The 15,428-nt window shown below is 40.5% G+C and overlaps 1 protein-coding gene across 36 annotated transcripts in view; it reads right to left on the bottom strand.

Annotated features, from left to right (window-relative positions):
- Nucleotides 1-15,428, bottom strand: part of LOC102286905 (olfactory receptor 2A12) — a 151,219-nt gene that overhangs the window by 134,565 nt on the left and 1,226 nt on the right. For 35 of the 36 annotated variants that reach the window (XR_011463741.1, XR_011463746.1, XR_011463744.1 and 32 more), the window contains exon 2: nt 15,334-15,388. The gene's annotated coding sequence lies outside the window, so the exon portion shown is untranslated. Of the gene's footprint in view, nt 1-14,987; nt 15,138-15,333; nt 15,389-15,428 lie in introns of those variants that run through there. The other variant, XR_011463745.1, reaches the window with a different exon arrangement.

Here is a 15,428-nt window from a genome sequence, read left to right as displayed (position 1 = left end):
AGGAGTCTGGCAGGCTATGGCCCAAAGTGTCGCACAAAGTCAGATACAACTGAAGCGACTTAGCACATAACACATAAGAGAATATCCTATTCTCTTACATATTAGGAACTATTCTCTGAAGAATTGGAGGGTAAAGGAACATGACATTTGTAAATTATTCTCAGAAAATTCTGAAAATTGTAATAGTAACTGCTGAAAATCAATAAATCCAAGTATTAGGGGCATACAGGATTTCTTTGTAGTACTCTTTGAGCTTCTTTGATGGTTAAGTCACTTCCAAAAAAAGTTTTTAAAAATAATTTTTAATGTTAAATAAAAACTTTTTCAGACAAACAAAATATGAGATCATTTAAAAGGGAGTTCTTCACACAGAAAGAAAGTGTCTGAAACACAAAAATGCAAAAAGAAATGAAGAGTCCCTCAGGGAAAGGATAGATATGTATTAATAATGAATGCAAATCAATAATAAAAATTTGTGGGATTTAAAACAAATCAAAGACAAGATATGGCAAAGAACAAAAGAATAAGAAATAGAAGGGGTAAGTAGAGTTAGTGTTCTAAATATTTAGCATAACTGGAAAAGGGGTAAAATGAACCACTGGCATTAGACTGTGATAAGTCAAAGATTTATGTTAACATATCTAGGAAAAATCAATAAAAGAATAAATAATATATAGCCAACAACCTAAAATAGGAGAAAATGAACTAATAAAATATTCATCAATCCAGAATAATGCTCTTTTGAGTGAGGAAAAAGATCAAATATAAAATAGATAAGTCAATAGAAAATAGTGGAATTTAGTATGTAGTTAATTACTTTAAATGAAAAAGGACTAAAGATTTTCATCAAAGGTTATTTTCAAATGGAGTTTTTAAAACCTACATGTTATCCACCAGAAACATTATTTGCTCGTTCTGCAATATGTAAATATGTCTAAATAACATGTTGCTCAAGTTAACAATGTTACATCAATTATACCTCAATAAAGTTGTATTTCTTTTTGAAATACACCTTAATACAAGGTCAGACACTCTAGGAAGAAAAATTGCCCTGCAAACATTAACCAAAAGAAACTTTGTAGCTTCATAGAGCACTTATAGAAATTAACTGTGTGTTACATCATAAGTGTAAATTTTAAAAAATCCAAAGGGTGAGAATCATTCAGAGTATACGCTTAACCATGAGATAGGCTAGGAGTCAAAGTAAATATAACAGGTAAGTACCAGACTCGTTCAAAATTATTATAGCATATACTTCTAAATAATTTATGGGATAGAAAAAATCAAAATGGAAATTAGTATATGTTAAAATAAATAATGATGTAAATAACATTATCAGAGCTTAGGAGAAATTCTCTAGTCTTAAATCCATATGTTAGAATATGCTAAAATAAAAATTAAACAACTAAACCTTCATCTCAAGAAACTAGAAAAGAAGCCTTAAATCAAAACCAAAAAACAGTTGAAAGAAGGAAATAATAAAGATATGAGCATAAAACAAGGAAATAGTAAACAAGGCTACAATCAATAAAAACTGACAGAGCCTGAAGTTCACTTTTTGAAATAATTTATAAGCTATTAGCAAGATTAATAAAGAAATTATATAAAATACAAATTACCCGCATCAGGGGTGAGGAGGGGAACATTACTATAGATCCTACTGTCATTTTAAAGCTAATTTTAAAAATTACAAACAATTTTATTACAATAAATTTGATAATCAAACAAAATGGACAAATGGAAACACAAATTACCAAAGCTGACAAACAAGAACTCAGAAGTTCTGAAAACTTCAGAAGAAAAAATCAGAAGAATCCACTATCTTTCCAAAAAGGTGAATCTATAATTTCCTAGAAAGAAAACTTTAGACTCAAGATAGATTTACTGGTAAATTTTTCTAACATTTAAGAGAGGAATAATAGCAATCATAACAAATTCTTTCAAAGCATAGGAAAAAAATGTGAATATTAACCAACTCATTTTATAAGACTAGTATAAACACAATATAAAGAATAACGAAAACATATAAGAAGGAAAAAGCACAAATGAATCTCTCTCATGGGGACTGCTGCAAAATTTCTTTACAACATATTAGCAAATTTAATTTAGCAATATATTAAAAAGGATAATATATCACAATCAAATTGGGTTTATTAAAGAATTCAAGGTTTATTTAGTAAACAATGTAATTCATCTGATTACAGGAAGTAAAGGAGAAAAATTATGTGATTAACTTAGATATAGAAAAAGCATCTGGCAAAAAAAAAGTCATCCGTCAATTAAGATTATAAATAAACTTTTTAGCGAAGTAGAAATAGAAGGGAACTTTCTTAATGTAATAAATATCATCTCCAGTAAAGAAGAAGCAGCCTACAGCAGCTATCATACTACCTGGTGAAGCACTGATAACTTACTCTCTAACACTGAAAGTGAAACAAAAATGTTCACTCTTACTATTTCTTTTGACTATTGTATTAGTGGTCCTAGGTAGTGAGATAAGTCAAGAGAAATAAACAAAAGACCAAAGGATTGGAAAGGAAGAACGATCATTATTTGCAGAACACCTAATTGTATAGGTAGAAAATTTTTACAAACCCAAAGAGAAATTGGAATTAATAAGTATACAAAAACCCAACATCTCTCTCTATACCAGGAGCTAGAAAATTACTTATAAGAGCATTTAAAAAAATAAACATGTATTAATAACTTTAATAAAATATGTGTAGAAAAACATTATTTAGAGAAATAAAGGTAGAGCCAAGTAATTGGAGGAATATGCCATGTTCGTGCATGAGGGGTATGCAGGACAATTCAACATTATCAATATGTTTAATTGATTTATAGATTCAGTCCCCGTCTAAACCTCAACAATTTTTTTCCATAGAAAACTGACACGTTGGTTGTAATATTTATATGGAAATTCTAAAGAATCTTGAAGGATAAAACAAAACCTGAAGGACTTATCAGATATTAACACTTACTATGGGGCTTCCCTGATGGCTCAGTTGGTAAAGAATCTGCCTGCAATGCAGGAAACCCCAGTTTGATTCCTGGGTTGGGAAGATCCCCTGGAGAAGGGATAGGCTACCCACTCCAGTATTCTTGGACTTCCTTTGTGGCTCAGTTGGTAAAGAATTCACCTGCAATGCAGGAGACCCTAGTTAGATCCCTGGATTGGAAAGATCCCCTGGAGATGGGAAAGGCTACCCACTCCAGTATTCTGGCCTAGAGAACTCCATGGACTGTATAGTCCATGGGGTCACAGAGTCAGACGTGACTGAGGGACTTTCAACACTTACTATAAATCTGCAATAACTAAGCTAGCATGACATTGGCACAAAAATAAACCGGAGATACTATTTATGGAACAAAATAGAGTCCATCACAGACCTGTGAATATAGAGCCATTTGATTCATGACAAAGCTGATTCTACAACACAATGTGGAAAGCATGGTCTTTTCAACATATTCTGCTGGATCCTGTGGATATTCACACAGGCAACAAAAATTCATTAAATCCTACCTCACATGGTACACAAAAGCTAATTCCAGATATACTATAGCTTTAAATGGTAAACACAAAACAAAGATTTTTAGAATCAAACACAAAAACATGTCTATGTCATCTTGTAATAGGCAGAAATTTTTAAACAGGGTGCAAAAAAGCACTAGCCATAGAGAAAAAAAATGATAAATTATTTATCTTGGTATAATCATATATACCACATATAATTATATAAAATTATATACATATATATACACACATATATATAGGCTTCCCTTGTGGCTCAGATGGCAAAGAATCTGCCTACAATGCAGGAGACCAGGTCTTAATTCACAACAGCCCAGGTCTCTAGGGAACAGGGGAGTGGGAACGAATCATTGTGGTCCTGCTGTCATTGTTGAGGGCTTCTCCCAGCATAACCAGCATTGTCCTTTCGTGATGTCTCTTAGCTGAACTTGGAGACCTGAAGCTCAGAAAATTATTCATTTTCTGTTTCTAGCTCCTAGAACGTGGTTTGGAACAGACGAACCATCCATACATATTTACTACATGAGCAAATGGAAGAAAGAAGGAGGTCTTAGGAAGAAAGAATGGGATGTGAGGTGGGGAAGAAAGACAAGTGGGGAATGTGGGAGCTGCCTGGAGGGATGTTGGGGCAGAAGCACAGAGAGGACCCAGTGGCTGGGTGACCTGGCTACCGCTGACCTCCAGCCCCCACAGATGCCTGGATCCCACCCATAGCCCCCAGCACAGTGACCATCTCACCCCTCAGGCATTCACAGGTTACAGAGAGACTGTCACTTGTTCTTAAGGGAAAGAGACTGAACAGGAAGTGCCCAGGGCAACTGAGTCCAGTGAGCCAGGATTCCAGGCAACCCAGTCTCCAGAAAAGCACCAGGCTTCTGAGAGATGGAAGGATGAATCCCCTGCCTTCTCTGCATTGCTCAGCTCTTTGCACTTGACCTGGCCAGCCGTGGCTCCTGAAGGCCTTGCCTGTCAGATTCTCAGGTGTAGATAGAGGGAGCTTCAGCCACTCCAAGCTTCTCCCAGTGGGCCAAGCTGCTGAGGCTTTATGGTCCTGCCTCCTTACCAGGTTTTTCTGGGAGAGTGGGTGGAGGGCTATCCTTCTGCCACCTGCTACCACCATCCCTGTCTCTGGTGGGGATGCCAAGATGGAATTCTCTGACTGTTGTCAACAAGAACCCCACAAGGAAGAGGTCCCTGTGGACAGAGGAAGAAAAAAACCACACCCTGGTTGGGGAGGCATACTGACCTGTCTATTTCCTCTTCCAGCCTTCTGAGGGATATAACTGGCTCAGGGGAGAGGCTATTGTACTTGGTCACCTCGTAGCGATGACAAGAACTGAAGGCCTCATGCTGATTGTCCTCTTACCTTCTAAACCTCATGTCCAACTTGTCAATTAGACCAAGAATGAGTCAAATCCCTATTCCTTATTGAACCACCTTGGGGAAATCAAAATCTTCCTCCATTCTGCAGAACAACTTGGACATGATGATACTTATGAGTTGACCATGGAGAACAAACCTTATACAGATCTTGAACCAGGTCCTGGCAAAAGGTATCTGGAAAGTAGCATCAGCTTCATGGTACATACAAAGAAGTCAAGGGCCAGTGGAGACAAGAAACTGCCCAAGGACTCATGTCCTCTAAGGGCACAAAGAGAATCTGAATCAGGATCTGTCATGTTCTAGCTCCCGTTCTCTTAAACTTGGGTTATTCTGCCTCCATTTTCACCTCTGGAAAATGACAGGAATAATATCTTAATAACCCAACTTTCTGCGGTTGTTGAGAGAATTGAGTGAGACAGTGTGGTGAAATTCCTGCACAAGTCTTGCCTGTGCCGCCCATGACCGAGTTCCCATCCTGCCTTCTGTCTGTGCCTCGGTTCCCCATCCCTTCAGGAAGAGAAGTTTGGGTTCAGAGGTCCCTCTCCGTCAGCCACAGGTCACCAGAGTCACGCACTGACTTTTCAGAAATGCTGTGGGATGGTGTTAAACGAGGTCATTACTGAAGTTGAGTACATAAACTGTAATTAAGTCAAGTATGTTAAAAACAAAAATCAATGGACCTTGAAAGCACTATGCTATCTGAACTAAGTCAGGCAGAGAAAAACAAACACTGCGTGATCTCACTTACATGTAGAATCTAAAAGCATGAAATTTGTAGAAGCAGAGTAGAGTATGGATGCCAGGAGCTGGGGGTTGGGGGGTGGGGTGGGAAATGGAGAGGGGTTGCTCAAAGGGCACAAAGAAAGTCCTGTGGATCTAACCAACAGCGTACTGACTCCAGTTAACAATACGCTATTGTGTACTGTAAGAGTGAGGTTTTACACCAAAATAGCAACAACAAGTAATGGTGAGGTGGAGGAATGCCTAAACTAACCTGATTGTGGTAACTGTTTCGCAATATATAAGTGTATCCATTCACTCACTGTACTCCTTAAAGTTACACATAGTTATATGTCAATTAAATCTTAACAGTTAGGAGTGAAAAAGAAATGAAAAGTCAGTTTATAAAATGAAACAAACAAGCAAACAAAAAGGGTAGAAACAAAAGCTCAAAATTCTTCACATCCTGATCATTCTACTACAAAATGCAAACATCTGTTTCCTGTGTTTCAGAAGTTGTCTGCATCACTGGATTTTGATAATGGAAATGCTCTAATAATGGAGAGCTCCATGATCTCTCCCTACCTCTGAGATCAGTGACATCTTGTTTGCTTAACATCTGGCCACGATGGGTGTATCTACCCAACACAGAAACCAGAAAACAATACAACTCAGAACTCCTCCCTCCCCTCCCAGGATGGATTGTTAGGTGCTTCCCAGCACACTGCTGCTTCCAGTCCTGAGTCCTAAGAAGCCAGACGTCTCAGGATGACCTAGTGCTGGAGGCTTCCCACTCTGCTATTGGCAGCGGTTGGGGGAGCGTGCAATGAGCTACCCTTGTCCAGGAGGAGCCCAACCCAGCTCAAACCTTCTCAGCCCAGTCCTCTTGCCTGGCTCCCAGACAGCGAGACACAGCCTGGCACTGTCCTCTGGACCCTCGCCAGCCTCCTCACAGCCCTCAGCAGGGCTGACCATGGCACATGGAAGACCAGCTCTGCACTCAGGGAGCTCCCAGGCCCCATTGGCTCCCACCTTTAGGGATGAAGCCCAAGCTCACTCAGAGCCTACTTTGCACAGGTCTTGGGAGGCAGGGATTTGACAGATGAGAAAACAGGGTCAGAAAGGGTAAGGAACTTCTCCAAACAAGATCAGAGAGGCTGATAACAGGAGGAGCCCAGAAGCACGTGGAGGCCACTGCTACCCCCACTTGGCTCTGTCTTCTGAGGCAAGGTTCAGTTTCCATTTCTCTAAAATGCGGAAGACGCTTTTCTTCTCTCACAGGTGATGATGCAGATCCAGTGATGGTACACGTGAGCCCGATGCTCAGCACAGAACAACCACTTCATGAAAGTTAGTCCCCTCCCTGTGTCTACTTCCTGATCCCCCTTCCCATTCCTTCTTCCTGGAATCACACCTTACAGGGAGGGGACACATTTCTTCTTTCATGGCATCCCTGATCCACTGTGTGCCCCTGAACTGTCCCTGGGGTCAGAAATACCTGAGCATTCCATCTGGGTTCTTCTGGTTCTTTGCGAGGCAGATGCGGGGGACTCTGATCCCAAGGCTCCCTGCAACTGTCAGCTGTTCCCCAGACTCAACTACAGTCTCAGAGGACTGCCCTGTGGGCGTCTTCTCCTGTACCCCATCTTCCTCACCGCCCCCCACTTCCCCGCCATACACACACATATGTCCTCCAGCCTGATGGGCCCAGAGATTCAGGGAAGAGAGGGAGTTGGGCCTAGAACTCGGGACAGATGAAAACTTGCCTTGTTAATCCTTTTCTTCAGAACCAGAATGGCAATGATAACCAACTCTTCCCTGATCCAGGCCCTGACTCCTCTTCCCCCGTGTCACTGACCCTCACTTCAGCTCTGAAGAGATAGCCCATGCAGGACCCACTTGCCCATTGGATAGATGAAGAAATTGAGGCCCAAGGAGGTGCGGTGACTTGCCTTAAGTCAGAAGCAATCTAGGATCAAAGATAAGATGAAACTCATGCCATTCTGACTCTTTAAATGACAGAATTACTTAAAAGACTGTCAAGCTTGATCCTACTATCCGTCTACTCTCCATACTCCAGGTAAGTGATACGATCTGGAGGAAATGAGGGATTTGGCAAAGACCATGCAGCTAGACAGTGGGAGAGCCAGAAACAGAGCCCTGTTACGAACCTCTTGGGCTAGGGCTGTGTCCACAATATCACAGGCTTCAGTGCTTGTGTCTAAACTAATGGCTCTACCTGAACTCTAACTGAAATCCTTCCTGCTGTCCTGGAGCTGGTTGTGACCACCAGTGGGGCTGGGCCAGGGGGTGGGGGTGGTTGGTATGAGGAGCAAGACTGGACTCTGGATGTTGAATTTTGAGCCAGGTGGCCCTGCAGGCCTCGAGGAGAAGAGGGTGGGCTGCAAGAAGGGAAAAGCTAGGGCTGTGGCAGTCCTAATATCCAGGGACTCTGTAATTAGCCCCAGGCTGAGAATGCTTCTGGGAGGGGTTCCATGGGAATTAGCTCTCCTTTGCTAAGACTGGTGTCCTAGAAAGTTTCTGGGTTTATGTCTGGGGAGGGAGCTGAGGGAAATGGCAGCAGTTGCTGATGGTATAATGATCAAGAGCATCTTAGTGGTCCTTTGGGACAGCCTTGCACACAAAGCACTTTCAGGTATATTTCTCATCAGGTCCTCCCAACACACCTGGGAGGGAGGTGTAATGGTCCCTGTTTTACAGATGATGACAATGATGGAAACAGATAAGAGCACTTGTCATGGACTAAGTCCTGAGGGAGTCATTGATGCTGGTTTTGGTCACTTCACTGCTCTCTAAGTCATAAGGGGCCTTCAAGGTCAACATGTCCAGTTCCCTGCTCTCTGTTACAGCCATGAAAATTGAAGCTCAGAGAAGGAAAGTCACTGGTCTGCAAGAGGTAGTGTGTAGGGGATTAGAACCTAGAAGTCCTACCTCCCAGCCACGGACCCATTCCATTGACTCTGTGCTCCTTTCCTGCTTTGTTCTCTAGAAATTTGAAGAAAGAGCTGTCCATCTGTGGAGTAATAATTAGTTAGTTGCAGGTATCTTATCATGCATGCCCTCAGCTGGGTATTTGTATCCCCCAAGACTAAATCTTGTGTGGAGCCAATGAAAGTACATGTAGGTCAGAGAAGATAATAGGATTGCTGCTGTTTGGTCACTAAGTTGTGTCCAGTTCTTTTGTGACCACATGTACTATAGCCCGCCAGGCTCCTTCTGTCCATAGCATTTCCCAAGCAAGAGTGCTGGAGTGGGTTGCCATTTTCTTCTCTAGCAGATCTTTCTGACCCATGGACCAAACCTAGATCTTCTGCATTGGCAAGCAGGTTCTTTACCACTGAGCCACCAGAAAATCCCCTGAAAGCGTTAGTCACTGAGTCATGTCCGACTCTTTGTGACCCCATGGACTGTAGCCTACAAGGCTCCTCTGTCTATGGAATTCTCCAATAATGTCAGCAACAAAACAATAACAATGATGGTGGTAATAATAATAAGAGCAAACCTTATAAGCATTGCCTCTTAGGTGTTTTGCTTACAATAATCCATTAAATATTCAAAATATCCTATGAGTTAATATGTAAAATATATAAACAGCTCATATAACTCAATATCAAAAAAATCCAATCAAAAAACGGAAGACCTGAATAGACAGCTTTATAAAGAAGACAGATTGATGCCTAACAAGCAAGTGAAAAGATGCTCATCATCACTAATTATTAGAGAAATGCAAATCAAAATATCAGTAAAATATCACCTGTTAGAATGAATATCATTAAAAATCTACAAATTATAAATGTTGGAGAAGAGGAGGCACAGAACACTTGCACACTGCTGGTAGGAATGGAAATTGGTGCAGCCACTGTGGAAAGTATATGGAGGTTCCTTTAAAAATTAAATATACAACTGCCATATGGTCTAGCTATTGTACTCCTGGGTATATATCCAGGAAAAAAAAAGGAAAAACATGAATTTTAAAAGCTACATGTTCAGAACAGCACTACTTATAGTAACTAATATATGGAAGCAACCTAAATGTCCATGTACAGATGAATTGATAAAGAAGTGATGTATACATACAATAAAATGTTATTCAGCTCCAGCCCTAAAAAAAGAACGAGATTCTGCCATTTATAGCAACATGGATGGACCCAGAGCATATTATGCTTACTGAAATGTCAGACAAAGACAAATACTGCATGATAACACTTACATCTAAAAAGGAATCTAAAAAGTAATACGCATTAATGCATATGCAAAAAGAAATAGACTCACAGTTACAGAAAGTGAACTAGTTTTCTATGTGAAGAGGAAAGGGAGAGGGGCAGATTAGGGATATGAGATTAAGAGATACATATTATGTATAAACTAGATAAGCAACTAGGATATACTGTATAGCACAGGAAATTAGAGCCAGTATCTTCTAATGACTTTTATTGGAGCATAAGGAACTCAAAAGCCTCTTGATGAAAGTGAAAGTGGAGAGTGAAAAAGTTGGCTTAAAGCTCAACATACAGAAAATGAAGATCATGGCATCTGGTCCCATCACTTCATGGGAAATAGATGGGGAAACAGTGGAAACAGTGTCAGACTTTATTTTTCTGGGCTCCAAAATCACTACAGATGGTGACTGCAGCCATGAAATTAAAAGACGCTTACTCCTTGGAAGGAAAGTTATGACCAACCTAGATAGCATATTCAAAAACAGAGACATTACTTTGCCCACAAAGGTTCGTCTAGTCAAGGCTATGGTTTTTCCAGTGGTCATGTATGGATGTGAGAGTTGGACTGTGAAGAAGGCTGAGTGCTGAAGAATTGATGCTTTTGAAGTGTGGTGTTGGAGAAGACTCTTGAGAGTCCCTTGGACTGCAAGGAGATCCAACCAGTCCATTGTGAAGGAGATCAGCCCTGGGATTTCTTTGGAAGGAATGATGCTAAAGCTGAAACTCCAGTACTTTGGCCACCTCATGCGAAGAGTTGACTCATTGGAAAAGACTCTGATGCTGGGAGGGATTGGGGGCAGGCGGAGAAGGGGACGACAGAGGATGAGATGGCTGGATGGCATCACTGACTCGATGGACGTGAGTCTGAGTGAGCTCCAGGAGTTGGTGATGGACAGGGACGCCTGGCGTGCTGCGATTCATGGGGTCGCAAAGAGTCGGACACGACTGAGCGACTGATCTGATCTAATCTGTAAAAACGCTGAATCACTTTGTTGCACACCTGAAATTAATATAATATTGTAAATCAACTATACTTCAATTTTTTTAAAATTCCTATGACAGGTGCTGTAATCTTCATGATTTTGCAGATGAAGAAACTGAGTCATAGAGATTTAGTAGTGTGACAAATGTCCTATAGCCACTGGCAGATTAGGACTATAAATGGTGTGATGTTACAAGTTTAACAACTGGACTTCCCTGGTGGTCCAGTGGTTAAGAATCCACCTTCCAATGAAGGGGACATGGGCTTGACCCCTGTTTGGAGAACTAAGATCACACACCTCAACTACCAAAGTCCATGTGCTCTGGAGCCCACGTGCCGCAGCTGGAGAATCTGTGCCCTACAACGGAAGATCCCGCATCCAGCCGTCCTGGTTCTGAGTCAAGGGCTTGTTTCCATGGCACCAGTCTCTCCCAGAACACAAAACAGGAAAAGAGGAAATCCACATCTGTTGAGGCTCAGAAAAGTGATGTGACTTGCCCACCAACACAGCTCACAAGTAGTAGATACAAGAATTAAATCCTAGTGGGCTGACTGCATTACTTCTGTGTTCCCGTCTCACCTGCAAAGCTCAGAGGAACTACCAGGAGCATACACAGGAGTGTTTTGAAACTCAGGATGTAGAAACAGGAGGGACAGGGAACAAGAGCTCTGGGAAGTCAGCTGTGATAGGGTTTGAGGAAGAGTTCTAGTGCTCAGACCTGTGCTGCCCAGAAAACCAGGAGGTAGGGTATATTAGTTTCCTGTTGCTGCTGTAACAAACTGTCACAAACTTAGTGACCTTAAATGACACAAATGCATTCTCTCATAGTTCTGGAGGTCAGATGCCCAAAGTGAACCTTGAGCTAAAATCATGGCGTTTGCAGGTTTGGTTCTTCCTGGAGGCTCCGGGGGAGAATCTCTTCCTGACATCGTCCAGTTTTCAGAGGCTACTTTGGTGTCCCTTGGGTTGCAACCACATCACTCCAACCTCTGCTTCCATGTTCGCATCATCCTCACCCCCTTTGACCTTCTTGCCTTCCTTCTAATAAAGACCCTTGTGACTATATTTAGAGCCCACCTGGTAACCCCAGGATCATCTCCCCATCTCAGAAGATTAATCACACACACAAACTCTGTTTTGCTATATAAGGTAACATTCACAGGCCCCAGGACTTAGGACATCCTTGGGGAGCCATTTTCCAACCTACAACACAGGGTCTCCAAAAAATCCCCCTCAGTCACTCCCCTAGACGTTTCCTGGTTTGCTGAGGCCCCAGGAAGCTCATCAGCACGAAGCTAATCCAGCAGGCAAATGTGCTCTCTAGAAAGTACACAGAGTCGGTGTAAGAGATGCATGGTAACTTGAGGCTCCACCAGGATTTCCAACCCAGACTCTACTTTTGAGTGTGGGGCCGCCTCATCTCTTTGTCAGTGACAGTAACAACTGCAAAAGTCCCCAGCCTCCCAGGAATGCAAGATTAGTTTATCACTTGAAAATCAATTAATGTAATATACCATATCAATGGAATAAAACACAGAAACCACATGAGCTCTTACCATGTATTTCAATTTAAAAATGAAATTAAGCAAAGTCTCTTTATAATAGAATCAAAATAATGAAATCCTTAGGAATAAATTTAATAAAAGAAGTACAAAACAATACTCTGAAAACTATAAAACATTGTTTAAAGAAATTAAGATGATCTATATACATAGAAAGACATCTCAGGTTCATGTATCAGAATAATAAACTCTGTTAAGATGTGAATATTTCCTAAATTGTCTACAGATTCAACACAATCCCTATCACAATCCCACTGGCATTTGGCAGAAATTGGAAAGTTGATCCTAACATTCGTAACAACCTAGATGGATGGGATGGGAAGGGAGGTGGGAGAAATGTTCAAATGGGAGGGGACATGGGTAAACCTATGGCTGATTCATGTTGATAGAAACCAATGCAATACTGTAAAGCAATTATCCTTCAAGTAAAAATAAATAAAAATTTTAAAAAGGAAGGGAAAAAAATATTCATATGGAAGTTTAAGGCACCTAGAATAGGCAAAACAGCCTTTGACCAATTTTAAAAGTTACTACAAAACTATAGTAACCAATAATCAAGACACTGTGTTAGTGCCATACGGATTTGCCTATAATTCAGTAGAATAGTATTGATAGTCCAAAAATAGATGTTCACATTTATGGTCAATTGATTTTTGACAAGGATAAATTTTCCAAGATAATTTAATGAGGAAAGAATAGTCCTTTTTATAAAACAAAATTCACATTTTATTTAGGTTGAAATAAACTATACAAAATTTATTTTCTTCACCAAAAATAACAGCAATATTTTCTGTATTATTCCTAGATAAACTACAAAACACTTATTTTTGTAGGTTTTCTAGGCTTTGCTTGTAAATCGAGATGAGGCAGTAGATACGGTCATGGAAATAGACAAACCAGTTGTCGGTATCCATGGCCTCTGACCCTCTTGACCATGAAACGGAAGTGTTCAACATATACCTGCCAAAAAGCTTACAAAGACGTAGGCTCAATAAAGGAATGCAAACAGCAATAACCAGATGTGGAACAACAATGGCAGGCTCTTCCATTCAAACTTTAACTTATTGCTTTAACTTCATTTGATAAAGACAAAATCTACACTGAAATCCTTGTTTGACAAGCTCACACGTTTCTCTTACAGTCTGATAATTTTCTTAACTGTCCTTTACAGATTTTTAATAGCATACTTAAAACTTGTACTATTCAAAAGTCAGTCACGAGCTTCATTGTCACATTTTACAAAATGTGGTCCTTCCTTCCATACCTCCTCTAATTTTATTTTTTCAAAGATCTGATAACTTAATACCTGACAATTGGATCCACAGAGATAAACATAATGTCTAAAATAACTAAAACAATTCCAAAGTGCCAATAGCAGAGATCACATAAAAATGTAACATGGTACTTTAAATGCTATATTCTGGAAGAACAGTTTGGTCTCCAAAGCATGGGCATTCAAACAGGTCATTTAAACAGGCAAATTATCAATGACTAATGAACTCAATGGGAGGCCTACAGGTCAAGATATTCAGTGATTATATGGCCTACCCTTACAATTTTTCTGTAAGATATTTTAAATTTTCTGTATTACAGGTTTTTTTCAAATATCAAAGAGAAAGTCTAGGTTAAAAGTCTCTTAGATATTCTCAATGGTTTCTGAATTATCTGCCGGAAGCTCTGACTTACTTGTATAGAGTTTGATATACGTATCGAACATTAATCCAAGTCGTGTTTTATATCAAAATTTATGTTAAGCAAAGCCAAGTTACTTGACATTTGATATGTCAAAGTGTTCCTCAAGTATGCTTTGAGACGCTTTCGCCCACTTTCTAGTGTTCATTCTCAACTTTCATCACAGGAAGAATGCATAGGACCTGCAGCAATGCATAAACATTAGGAAAAAACTTGATGTCTGGTAGATGAAGGGCTTCATAAATAGTGGATGGAAGTTCTATATCTTTCCCTCTATGTTTCCATTTGATTCTCCAACAATGCAGCTCAGCAGTGTGTCAGAATTAGGTAACTCACTTCGGTACATGTCAGCATGGTGCTCTTCTGATGTATTGAATTTGAGCTGTCCCATGATAGAGAGTACCAGGGATAAGCATTTAAGAGCTTTGTGGTGCTGTTCTGAGAATATATCTTTCAGTTCCTGAATAATGTGTTCCACAGTTGGCACACTTAGAGTTTCTTTATAGTAACTCTCAGAGGTTAGCTGCGGAGAAGGCACTGGCACCCCACTCCAGTACTCTTGCCTGGAAAATCCCATGGACCGAGGAGGCTGGTAGGCTGCAGTCCATGGGGTTGCTAGGATTCGGACACAACTGAGCAACTTCACTTTCACTTTTGACTTTCATGCATTGGAGAAGGAAATGGCAACCCACTCCAGTGTTCTTGCCTGGAGAATCCCAGGGACGGGGGAGCCTGGTGGGCTGCCGTCTATGGGGTCTCACAGAGTCGGACACGACAGAAGCGACTTAGCAGCAACAGCAGCAGCACAGGTTAGCTGAGATTCCGGGTTACTGTGCTGAGCTCTGTGAAATTTCCCTGGGAGTTTCATCTGAAAACAGTTTGGTTGTCAAATCTGTGGCTTCCTCAAGCCAAAGTTCATGATAAACTTCAATATTCCCCATCACTTCATTTAGTGAATGCAGTCAAGCTACTGGTTGCAAAAAAGCCATCAGAAGTTTGCCCCTGAAGATTTTTCCCAAAGCCTCTTGGAAAAGATAAAACATTTTAAAGAACAATAATGGTAACGATGAAATAAAAATCTGTTACCACACTATAGAGCACAAATGCTCAGCCAGCTATACAGTTATTCCATCTAACATTTGTATCAATATTTATGCCATCTAAACTTAAAAAAAGGGCTTGTGGGAGGTCCACTAAGATTTCAAAAGCATCATGCCTACCTGTCCACTGAGAATGGCAAATTTCCTTCAGTTCTTTTCCCCTTTCTTCATTGTTCTGAAAGAGGACAAAAATTACACTTTCAAGCTCTAAAAGC

The sequence above is a fragment of the Bos mutus genome, chromosome 3, assembly GCF_027580195.1.
Source record: "Bos mutus isolate GX-2022 chromosome 3, NWIPB_WYAK_1.1, whole genome shotgun sequence".
NCBI lineage: Eukaryota > Metazoa > Chordata > Mammalia > Artiodactyla > Bovidae > Bos > Bos mutus.
Note: the sequence above shows the minus strand (reverse complement) of the source record. Positions and strands in the feature narration are given on the sequence as shown.